This window comes from Daucus carota, chromosome 2, assembly GCF_001625215.2.
Source record: "Daucus carota subsp. sativus chromosome 2, DH1 v3.0, whole genome shotgun sequence".
NCBI lineage: Eukaryota > Viridiplantae > Streptophyta > Magnoliopsida > Apiales > Apiaceae > Daucus > Daucus carota.
Window position 1 is genome coordinate 49,943,781 of NC_030382.2, and position 13,512 is coordinate 49,957,292.

At 29.3% G+C, this 13,512-nt stretch overlaps 1 long non-coding RNA gene across 10 annotated transcripts; it reads right to left on the reverse strand.

Annotated features, from left to right (window-relative positions):
* Positions 1 to 1,910: 1,910 nt before the first annotated feature.
* LOC108206355 (uncharacterized) lies at positions 1,911 to 4,974 on the reverse strand. 10 transcript variants are annotated; one of them, XR_001804097.2, is made up of 8 exons: positions 4,830 to 4,974; positions 4,657 to 4,735; positions 4,140 to 4,240; positions 3,474 to 3,554; positions 3,245 to 3,357; positions 2,732 to 2,814; positions 2,480 to 2,632; positions 1,911 to 2,384 (listed from the first exon to the last, which is right to left on the reverse strand). It is a non-coding gene; the product is annotated as an uncharacterized LOC108206355 (long non-coding RNA). The 10 variants fall into 10 exon arrangements; XR_001804096.2 differs by having other exon boundaries at positions 3,474 to 3,611; XR_010289092.1 differs by having other exon boundaries at positions 2,480 to 2,619; positions 3,283 to 3,357; positions 3,474 to 4,240.
* Between the last annotated feature and the right edge of the window lie 8,538 nt (positions 4,975 to 13,512).

The following is a 13,512-nucleotide window of genomic DNA, read 5'->3' on the forward strand; positions in this document are numbered from 1 at the left end:
TTACCAAACTCAAATAGGCCTTTTTGCTCTTATGTGGTGTAAGAATATACGAGAGAGGCTTAGATTTGGGAGGTGTAGTCTATAAATCGGAGGAGTGTATGAGAAGATGGATGATGAGAGGAAGGGCAAAGCTGTAAAAGGGCATCTAAGGCCTCATCTTGGGTGGCCTATTTGGAAGTATTTAGACCAGAGGAAATGGGGAGGCAAATCCCGACTATGGAGACATTGGTGGGGAAGGCGAAGTCGGAAGTATTGGGGATAGAGTAGGTGGTGATGGCAAAATTTTGAAGATTTTAGTGGAGGGGATCAAGACAAATGGTGATAGCAGGGGAGTGGTGTAAATAATATGGGTATCTGATTAAGTTTATGTAAATTGAAGTTGTTATTCTTTGATGGATTGGTGGAATTGTTTCTTCACTTCATTGTAGTTCATATTAAGCTCAACTGTGAAATTTTTCAATATTTGGAAACTGATTAAATATGTTTTGTCCATTTTGCCCTCAAAGAAATTAACAGAGTTACACCAATTTGACGGACATACACAGTTTGCAATTATTTCAAAAAGCTGATATTGCAAATGCTCGATTTTAAACAACAATATTAAAAGTGGTGTCTCGAGTAAAGTGTAGGTACACAAAATGTACTTTACTCTTTATTTTTTAGTGAATGTTTAACATATGTATTGAAGCTCATTCTACCAAAAACCCTTGTCTGTCATTTTGTTGCTCTCTTTCCGCCATGGCCAGTTCCACTCTCATCCCCCGGTTCTTGAAGTATGTTTGCCGCGACGACTCCTCTTCTGATGAAATGGTAAGCTTTTATTTGTTGTTTGAATGTTATTCGATTGTGATATATTTATTCGCCCATGTATATTAAGCATTGGAGGGTATGAATGGAATTGTTTAGTAAAATGCATGAATCAATTACTGTATCTTGTACATCATATAGCCTGGTGTTTTTTGTTATATACATCTTTACGGGTGGGTGCCCTGTTTTTCTCTTGCAGAAGGTTCCACAAAAATTCACTAATGAGTACAGCCAGCGCTTGAATGAGATGTGGCTTAGAGCAAGTCCAACACTATGCTAAAAGGTTCCCTAAAAATATTATTAAATAATATGTCTTAGTGATTTAGCACAAGATTTAGCACATGAGCTCCAATAGTACTCCCTATATCCATTCCCTATTATTATAATAATATTAAATTTAAACACTTTGGGATGTTGTGAAAAGGGAAATGATGTGGAGGAGGGAGGGAAATGAATATTTTAATAATAAAAATAGTTTAGAAGTGGCTAGCATATTCTAAAAATAGGGAAGGGGAGGCTTGTGCTAGTGATTTAGCACATCACTAGCATAGTGTTGGAGTGCAATTTTATCCCATATTCCCTATTTTTGGATTTAAGACTTGATTTAGCACACCTATTGGACTTGCTCTTATAACCATTTGTTATGACTCAACTAATTTGACATTGAGAGGCATTTCTGATCATTTTGGTTTCATGGGTCTTTGTCTTTGAACATGTCGAGAGATTTGTTGTCAAAGTCTATATTATTAGACTTGACGGCCGTGATTTAATTATTTAATTAATCATTCGATTTATCTGATTAATCTCCAATTAATTCTTATTTTCTATCTTTGCCGATTAAGTCCTTTTACGGAACCATAAAATTATATAATTATTTCATGTAATTTATATATTTATGTGAATATTTAACCAACGTATTTTTTCCATATATAGCAAAAAAAAAGTAAAATAACCTTGTAATGGTTTAACAGAAAAGGTTCATTTGGAAATAAAATGAAAATTATGTTCCCCCGATATTTTAGAAAATGAAATTTATTATAAACCGTTAACAACAGAAATCAAGAAAGAAACCAAGCAAATAGAAAGTTGTTAAAAGACAGGAATTCCTTAAAATTTATTAAAAACGGGAGTTCCATAAATTTCCGTCAAGTATAACACGAATTCCTTAGCCGAATGTTTCTCATTTTTTAGTATCCCATCAATATTTGATCCATAGACCATATTTTGTTTATCAACATTAGGACAAATTTTCACCAATACTTTTGTTTCTGTAGTCAAATCAGCGCGTTCAGCCTTATCAAATTCTGAGCTATCAGACTTAGCCTTCCGAGAGTCCTGTTTTATTGTTTCTGAATCCTGGCTAGTAATGTTGCAGTCACTAAGCTGCTTTTGGGTTTAACTTTCAGGTTCCAATGCATTACTCTCATTTGCTTGCTCAAGCAAAGCTGCTGCCATCTTAGCAACATCAATTTTTTTGTAATGAGCTTCAATGGAGGCTTTCTTTTGTGCAACAGAGCCTCGTTGTGCAGATCTCTCCGCCTCTTCCACATGGCGCTCATTAGAAAAGGAAGACCCATCTAATAAGGATACTTAAATCTTAAAGTGATGAAGCATGTGATATATTTAAAACTTTGTTTACAAAGATAAAATAAAAGGAAACATGTTTCATCACCTCAAGCCAAGTTTCCGCAACTTCTTCCTGTCCATCTAAGACCGTAATACAATGTAGGGTAGTTTAGTGTGGCCAAGGAATCCAAGAAGCAGGACGCAAGCCTTCCTAAACCCCCATTCCCTAAGTGCTGCATCTGGTTCCTGAGAGTATTAACTGATGGATTCATATCAGCTCTTTGAAAAAACCGTGCAAATGATTTTGATTTTAAACATGCAAATATTAAAATTGCTGAGGAGAACGACTTTTACCAACCAAGAAGACAAATGCAGTAGCAGAAACAATAACCTTCTCCACCTTGCACACATGACATCCACTAACCTCCTAAAACTAATAATCTGCAAAAAGAACAAAAAAATATCTTAGAGCTTTTATCAAAAATTCAAAAAGAAATGAAACAAAAATCACTGATAAAAAAAAAAATATATATATATATATATATATATATATATATAGAATAAATGATATCTAATATCGAAATTTACATCGTAAAAAAATACATCATAAACACAAATTAAAGATAATTAGATGATTGGGAAGTGTGTTTTAACATTTATTATACAAACAAATGACCTGATATTCAAATTTAGATTATTGAATATTCATTGACTACTAACATTTATTCTCAGCTTACAAATTCATACATAAATGAGTCAATTAGAAAACTGTGAAATTAGTTATTCAATGCTCAAAGTAAATTAACATAATATGAATTTTATATCCTGACAGACAAAAGGAGCTACTGAGGCAATGCTAGCAGTGTAGTACCATATATTTGATATAAAATCTATGATATATCAACTTGCCAGAAGATACATCAGAAACTTCATTTCCCTGCCACCTCAAGCTCTATAATCCTTAGTAATGTAATGTGAAGTCTCCTGCACAATAAGAAAAGAGAATTCTAATTCTAGCAAGAAAGAAACAGGACAGTGGAAGATCCTCAGTCTTTTAAGAAATGACACAAAAGAGTATTTCCGGGCAAAAGAGTTTCTACCTATCAATTACTTGGAGACACTGCAGGTGTGTTCACCCTGCCTCTACATCCATCATCATCGAGTGCGTTACATGAACTGCTCTGAAATTATATCATTCCTGGCCATTAGTTCCGGGCCAAATTTTTTGTGCCAACATACTATAAAAAGAGCATATGATAATCTATATCAGCTGCCATTAGTTGATGAATACGTATCTTTTCCAAAAAATTCAAAAAATAATATACAACTATACGACGTGTTTTTTTAGAATTATTAATTCCCTGGATATCCTAGCAAACACTTGGTAAATCATTATAATACTCTAAACAAAGAAGAATACGTATCTTTTCCATTATAATATCACAATGTTTCTGTTTCTCACTCATAGAAAACTAACCACATGTATCATTTATCCGTGATATTCCGGTAGTTTTTAACTTAACTGAATACAATTCAAAGAATATACCAAATTAGAAACTTATACATATGGGCATCTTAGGCAAGTCAAGGAGCATATAACTCTTCACAATATAGTCGTGTTTAATATAACTATAACAAATCAGTTGCAAATTTACTACGCAAATATTGACAGATTTAAAAGGCCAACAACAACAATTTGTAATTTTATGTAGCAGATGAGTAAAAATAGATAATCAAGAATAATGTGTTGTTATTTTATGAAACACCTGGTGACAAAATGCAGAAAAATAAAAGGATTTAAAAACTTGAAGATGAGTAGTAACATGACTGAAACCATTTTGAAGATGGATGGTATACAAAATTGAACCTGCAAAAAACACGAAATAGAGAAATAATTAGTACAAACACGAAATAATTCTTTAAAAAAATTAAAGAATGAGAGAGATTATTATGTAATCATGTCAATCAAACGTGTGACATAGAATCTGCAAATATTAAATATATTACAGAGAGAGGGATTCAAAATCTTAAATTTCTTTAAAGCATTTTATCAAACACTTGGTGAAACAACACTTACAAAATGAATGCACTTGGGAAAATGAGGTTTGTAACATATAGTGCTCAGCTCTGTAGTTAACTCACACATGGGTCTTGGCTCATTACTCACTAACAACATTCCATGTTCTAATTATCTATTGAGTAAAGCATAAAAACAGAAAGAGAAGAAGATTGTAACAAAATCAAAACATACTGAATTTCAAGGACAGGAGAATAAGTGTCTACCACGGGATAATATCCATGTAGCCGGTCAACTGTAATACTGAGCCTCGTCATGGATATTTGAACAATCGCAAAAACCCCACTGCAATCGGTGAACAAAGCGGCAAATATATGGTCCTTAGGTAAGTAATTAGTAGAAAACCAAGACAGGAATTAGGTTTAGCTCGAAATCGTACCTGGAAGATAGCCGCGAGAGGGGGAAAATGATGAGGATCTGGGTGTGTTTTTGAATTTGCAATGTTTTGAGTAAAGTAAGCTAATCTGTGGTGGAATATGTGGGAGGATTCGACACGTGTTGCAGGATGTAAGAAAAAGAAAGATTGTTATTAAAAGATAGTATAAGTCAAACTTGTCAAATGGCATTCCATGGTAAATACGTAAAAATACGGAGGAGTGGGTAGTCTTTAACAGGGTAAACACACAACAGCTTTTACTTTTATACTAGGATTTTTTGTTCACTACGCATGGTTATATATAGGATTTCTAATTAAAATTAATTGTTCAAAAATTTTGAGAAAGAAATGATACCAAAAAGTGGTTAAATAAATGTTCGTTTTGTTGTGGTTAAAGAATGTATTACTCTTTTAGTTACGGTGATAATTTTTTTGACATAATACCATTTGAAATGTCAATTGTGTTGGGCAGTTCAAAAGGAATGTACTCAAGTGTTTTTCAGTTACAAATGAATGGCTTGTAATAAAGACTGCATAACCCCATTTGCCCGCTTCGCATGGTTGCATGTTTTAAACTTTATTTTATATGTATTATAATAATCATATTTAATATTTATATATTTATCTTATCTATATAATTCTTAAAGCATGAGTCATTTTTTAAGGCTGCTTTGGTAAATTCACTTTCTCTTGGATCAACCCATTAAGCTTCGGATCGACCCGGCAGCTTTCTCATTCAACTTAACACTATGAAAGAATATTCCGGGTTTTTATGCGACCCACCCGATTTCCACTGGGCATGAAGCAAGTTCCTGCCATATCAGGAGCGTGGCATTTATTGCTGTTCCATTGATCAAGCCACTCATTGAGCTTTTTGGATCTCATAGCATCTTCCAACCATATGAGAGTTTGAAAAAGGCATTGAATTCGGTTCCTCCAATCATGGCACTCATTACTACGTCTAATTGATTTCAAATTCAAACATGATAATTAATCATAACAAATCCGTGCTTATTTATCTAAATCAATCTCTTCCTCCTCCATTATGCTCTCTGCTATTTTTTATTTAAAATTTGAAATTCTTATTATCTACTTGCATCTGTAATCATTTGATCATTTTTTTCTCTCTCGATTTGTAGAGTGTATGGTAGTAACATTTATTTTATATTGCAGTGATAACGGTGGTCGTGTTTTTTTAGCATGAGGACGGATTCAACGTCGTCAACAGGTTTTGCAATCCTTTCTATGATAATGTTGCAGTATCGAAATCCTCGATTATAATCGTAAAATTTTGTTTCTGCAGGTGTGAAAAGAAATGGACGTGGATCGTGGTAAAAGTGTTGAGACAATTTCCAAGAATCAAAAGAAAGCACATGCATCAGGTAATTGATTTCCGCACTAGAGTAAAGTTTTCATACGCATTCATTTTCAAGATACAGTACTCTTGGTCTTGGTTCCTCAAAAGTCTTAGACGCGATTGTATTGTCGTTAACGTCTTCATGTAGAATCATTAGTGTGATATACAACAATTTTTAATAAGTTTGTGTCTGTTATTAATTAATAGGTATTCTCATGTGGGGAGCTCATATGATTCACCTAATATTGGATTAAGGTAGTTATTGGGTGAAAGTTTGGAAAGCTGGAGAGGCCTTTTTTGAAAGTATACGACCTCCACATATGGGATTGTGGCTTAGCATTGGTGTATATTCTATTTTTTTGTATTTTTGTTCCAGTTTTTAAGTTTTTTATATTGTATAGATCACATGATATTTTGTAATTAATTTTTTTGACATTATTTTTGCATAATTTCCTTTCGTATTGATAGTGATTATGATGCATATATGTCCACTAATGCATTTATTGATCCTTTTTTTATGATTGAGTTTTCCTTGCATCTGCTGAAAAGAGATGATTCGTCCAGGCCACTATCGGATGCTCACCGTATGGAGATTTATATTCACTTTTTCTCAACATCTGATCAAGGCTTTTTGTTTACTTCTTATTGCGTGTCATTGTATTTTGACAAGAGACACCGAGAATGAATATGACCTAATTTCCGTCCAGATACATGAATCTAGCCTACTATAACTCATATGTGTATAAGGAAATGTAGTCAAAATATATTTGATTTTCGATGATTTTGGCATTAATTCTTTTTTGTATAATATGTAGTGGTTTCCATATTCACTATATTCAATTTTCAAATCTAGACCTTTTGTTATAATTTCAAATTAATGAAGTACTTTTTCACTTCACAATTTTAGCTCTCGATAAGAAAGTTTTTATATATTAGATTTTTAAATATTCGGATACATAGATCTAGACTGTTATAGCTCATATGCAAATAGGGAAGTCAAACTTTATTTGATTTTCATTGATGTTGACATTAATTACTAAAATACCATTTACATTTAATGTTTGTGGTTTCCACGTTCATTATATTTAAATTTTCAAATCAAGACTTTTTGTTATAATTTCAAATTAATAGAGTTTTTTTTCACTCCATAATTTTAGATCTTGATAAGAAAGTTTTTAAATATTTGACCTTTTAAATTTTTGGATACATGAGTCTATCATGCTATAACCCATATGTAAATAAGGAAAAATAGTCGAATTTTATTTTATTTAACTGATTTTGGCCGTTATTATTACAATTCTTTTTTGTATAATATATATTGGTTTCCATATTCAATACATTTAATTTTCAAATCAAGACTTTTAATATTTTTATATATTAATTATTATTTTTGAATATTTTCTGATACATGGATATAGACTGCTATAATTCATAGCAAAAAAGGAAACGTAGTCAAACATAATTTGATTTCCACTTTTTTTAGCATTTAATATAACAAAACTTTTTCGTATAATTTGTGCAGTTTTCATATTTACTATATTCAATTTTCAGATGGACTTTTTGTTTTAATTTCCGATTAATGGAGTATTTTTTTTTCACTTCACAATTTTAACTCTTGATAAAGAAGTTTCTATATATTAGACTCTTAAAATTTTCAGATACATGAATCTAGCTTGCTATAACTTATATGTAAATAAGGAAAAATAGTCAAATTTTATTTGATTTTCAATAATTTTGGCATTTATTATTACAATCCATTTTTGTATAAAATGTGGTGGTTTACATATACACTATATTTAATTTTCAAATCAAAACTTTTTGTTATAAATTCAAATTAATGGAGTCTTTTCTCATTCCATAATTTCAGCTCTTGATATATAAGGAAGTATTCATACACTCGGTTTTACAAATTTTCGATACATGAATCTGGACTGTAATAGCTTATATGCGAATACTTTTTGACATTTATTACTACAACAATACTTTTTTGACATTTATTACTACAACAATACTTTTTCGTTTAATTTATACAGTTTTCATGTTCATTACATTCAATTTCCAGATCAAGAATTTTTGTTATAATTTCATTACTAATAGAGCATTTTTTTTTCATACCTGTATCATACCTGTGTGTGTAGCACGGGCCAAAATGCTTAAATAATTTTCATGTGATAATAAATGAGCATATTTTTATTTAAATAAATTAACAATAAAATTTTTTACATGCGGTTTATTATAATTTTTTGTTATTCTATTCAAGATACGAGGTGTTGCCATTAGGCGACAACGATAAATTTTAATTATATAGTCATTACTATTTTCATGTCTTTTATAAATATTTTTGAAAAAAATTTAGTTTTTAATTATTTTAACTATACAATTAATGATTTAATAATAGATCCATAAACTTATTTCAAACATAAATTATTATTATTGTATTAAAATTTGGTTATATTAATGATACTAATGAAAAATCTATTCCGTTATAAAATCGATACAGAATCTATTCCATTATTGATATTTATGACGTATATATTCTTATTGTCAATTTCTAATATAGACAATAATTGTAGCATATAATTTTGGTAATGTAACTCAATTATGACTACATATGTATTTCTTTTTTCTTTTTAAATCACACATGTATTTCTTTATTGATTATTCCTTCAAGGTTAATTATTTTTTAACATGTTTATCAATTTTTACTAAGGACGGGAGGAAACTCTATCATCAGCATATTCACTTTAATTAATGATACTAATGAAAAATCTATTACGTTGTCTTTCATAACTTATATCTCATATCATACTGTTTGTCAATAAAAAATGTATAGCTTAACTAGAAAAAAAAAACAAAAAAATCCTATCTGTGTACGTAGCACGGGCTAAAATGCTATGAGCATTTTTTATTTGAATTAAAATTTGATAGATGAGCACCGTTTTATTCAAATAACTTAACAATAAAATTCTTTGCATACAGTTTATTATTATTTTTTGCTATTTTATTTAAGGTATGAGGCATCGCCGTTAGGCGACGCCGAGAAATTTTAATTATATAATCATTACTATTTTCATGTTTTTTTATAAATATTTTAGATAAAAAATACTTAATATTTTTTTATTATTTTAACTATACAAATAATGATTTAATAATATATCCATAAACTTATAGATTTTTATTCCAAACATGAAATACTATTATTATATCAAATATTTGATTATATTAATGATATTAATGAAAAATATATCCCGTTATAAATATTTATCAATTTTATTAAGGACGGGAGGAAACTCTATCAGCAGCAAATTCACCATAATTTTATAATTAAGGAATGGAAGGAAGCTTTATAACTTGCATAACTGGGTTAAGTTTATTGTTATTTATGTTTCAAAATACAAAAATTTATATAGTACGCGTCGTTATAATTTCTGTTGTGTGACTTTATTTTTTTTCATTCGACATTCGTATATATTACCTTTAACATCTACAGCGTATTGATCGCCAATAACATAACTCGGGTATTTTGACTGTTACCTACGCTGCCTTTCTGAACTTATATCTCATATCACACCGTTTGTCAATAAAAAAATGTATAGTTTAACTACATAAAAAAAATCAAAAAATCATACCCGTGTGCATAGCACGAGCCAAAATGCTATGAGCATATTTTTATTGAAATAAAAATTTGATAAAGGAGCATATTTTTATTTAAATAACTTGACAATAAAAAATTTTACATACGGTGTACTATAATTTTTTGTTATTTTATTTAAGATTCGAGGAGTCGCCTTTAGGCGACGCCGAGAAATTTTAAGGGAAATCTACAAAAATACCTAATTTTTCAATTATTGTTTTCAAAAATACTACATTTCAGATTTTTTTTTAAAAATACCTTTTCATAAAATTCTTTTTTCAAAATTACGATTTGCAACTTTTGCAACCTCATTTGCAACATTCGGGGGCGCCAGCCTTTCAGTTGCAAATGAGGTTGCAAAAGTTGCAAATGAGGTTGCAACTTTTGCAACCTCATTTGCAACTGAAACCCAAGGTTGCAAAAGTTGCAAAACCGTATTTTTGAAAAAAGAATTTTATGAAAAGGTATTTTTAAAAAACAATGAAAAGATGGTAGTATTTTTAAAAAAATAATTATACAGATGGGTATTTTTAAAATTATCCCAAATTTTAATTCTATAGTCGTTATTATTTTGGTGTCTTTTATAAATATTTTACAAAATAATACCTGATATTTTTGATTATTTAACAATACATATAATGATTTGATAATAGATCCATAAAGTTATAAATTTTTATTCCAAACATGAAATATTATTATTATATTAAATATTTGATTATATTAATGATACTAATTAAAAATCTATTCCGTTATAAAATCAATACAGAATCTATTCCATTATAAATATTTATCACGTATATCTTTTTATTATCAATTTTCAATATAAGCAATAATCGTAGCATATAATTGTAGTAATCTAACTGAATGATGACTACATATGTATTTCTTTATTGATGTATTACCTTAAGGTTATTTATTTCTTAACCTATTTATCAATTTTTATTAAGGAAGGGAGGAAACTCTATCATTTGCATATTCACCTTAATTTTATAATTAAGGTATGGATGGAAGCTTTATGATACGCATAATCAGGTTAAGTTTATAATCATTTATGTTTCTAAACACAAAGATTTATATCGTCCGCGTCATTATAATTTTTGTTGCGTGGTTTTATTTTTTTTCAATCGACATTCGTATATATTATGCTTAACATCTACAACGCACTGATCGTCAATAACATAACTCGAGTATTTTGACTCTTACATACGTTGTCTTTCATAACTTATATCTTATATCATACTGTTTATTAATAAAAAATGTATAGTTTAACTAGATTAAAAAACCAAAAATTATATCCGTGTGCGTAGCACGGGCCAAAATGCTACGAGTATATTTTTATTTAAATAAAAATTTCATAAATGAGCATATTTTCATTTAAATAACTTCATAATAAAAATTTTACATATAGTTTATTATATTTTTTGTTATTTTATTTAACATTCGAGGCGTCGCCTTTAGACGACGCCAAGAAATTTTAATTATACAATCATTACTATTTTCATATCTTTTATAAATATTTTGGAACATATTACCTAATATTTTTGATTATTTAACTATACAAATAATGATTCGATAATAGATCCATAAAATTATAAATTTTTATTCCAAACATGAATTATTATTATTATATTAAATATTTATTTATATTAATGACACTAACTAAAAATCTATTCCGGTATAAAATCAATACAAGATCTATTTCATTATAGATGTTTATCGCGTATATCTCTTCTTATTATCAATTTTCATTACAGGCAATAATCGTAGCATATAATTTTAGTAATGTAACTAAATTATGACTACATATGTATTTCTTTATTGATGTATTACCTTAAGGTTAATTATTTCTTAACTTATTTATCAATTTTTATTAAGGAAGGGAGAATACTCTATCATTTGCATATTCACCTTAATTTTATAATGAAGTATGGATGGAAGAATTATAATACGCATAATCAGGTTAAGTGTTTATAATTATTTATGTTCTAAATACAAAGATTTATATAGTCCGCGTCCTCATAATTTCTGTTGCATGAGTTTTTTTTTTCAATCGACATTTATATATATTATCTTTAACATCTACAATGTACTGATCGTCAATAACATAACTCGAGTATTTTGACTCTTACATACGTTGCCTTTCATAACTTATATCTCATATTATACTGTTTGTTAATAAAAAATGTATAGTTCAACTAGATAAAAAAACAAAAAATCATACTCGTGCGCGTAGCAAGGGCCAAAATGCTACGAGTATATTTTTATTTAAATAAATTTTTCATAAATGAGCAAATTTTCATTTAAATAACTTAACAATAAAATTTTTACATATAATTTATTATATTTTTTGTTATTTTATTTAAGATTCGAGGCATCGCCAAGAAATTTTAATTTTATAGTCATTACTATTTTTATGTCTTTTATAAATATTTTAGAAACAATTACCGAATATTTTTTTTATTATTTTAACTATACAAATAATGATTTGATCATAGATCCATGAAGATATAAATTTTTATTCCAAACACGAAATATTATTATATTAAATATTTGGTTATATTAATGATACTAATGAAAAATCTATTCCGTTATAAAATCAATGCAGAATCTATTCCATTGTAGATATTTATGATGTATATCCTCTTATTATCAATTTTCAATAGGCAATAATTATAGCATTTGTATATGATACTCTCAAGGTTTTGATGATGACACTAACAGCAAGCTAATAACATGAAACTGATATGTGTAAGCATGCTATCAAAGGTTGTTTATGCGGACTAACAGTATTTCAGGATGTTAGCATGATTATAGCTGTCAGCAAGCTTACAGGAATATTTACAAGCTATCAGCAGGCTTACAGCGTGAACAGAGAAACAATCGGATAAAGATCAAAGTCTATTTTCAAGGAGATTTAATAGGAAACGACTTTGTAAGGATTCTAATATTTATATATATCTGATATAAATATTAGAGCTCAGTTTTATAAAGAGTTTTCATTCAAAAACGTTTTCCTAACAAATAGGAGATATTATTTCAAATCGATTTTATCTTTAACAAACTCCTACTTTGTTTCAAACGGGTTTTAGTTTAAATATCTTTACTGAGATGATTTCAAACGTGTTTTATCTTTTACTCAGTAAACATATATCATCCAAACGTTCATCATTCAATTCAAATTTAAACGTGAGGTTGTTACCAAGATCGTTGGGAAGTTTGTTGGATTATGACCGTTGGTATGATGTATATAAATTTGTGTGTGCTTTCATTTTCGGTAGAGAACGAGGAGAACACACCAAGCTTTCTGAAATACAACTCTTTACATTGCTAAATCTTTTATTGAGCTCTAGTACTTATATTTGCATATATATCTATATTGAGAGTTCATAGTTTCGGTTGTATTACACTCATTCATTGTATTGTTCAAGGTGTAATGTTTTGTTGCTGTGTATCGAGCTTGTGAAACAAGGGAACAAGGGAACTAGTTAGCTAGGAGAGTATACTTGGGAAGTATAGGTCTTGGTAGGCTTTTGGTTCGTGGTTCAGGGGTTTCAGCAGGCTGATAACAGGAACAAGGGAGAAAGGGAGTTATATTATTGAATCTTGTAATCGTTGATATTATTGATTAATAATATAATCTCTTACCAGTTGGTAGGGGACCAGGACGTAGACCATTAGGGTTAGGGGTCGAACCT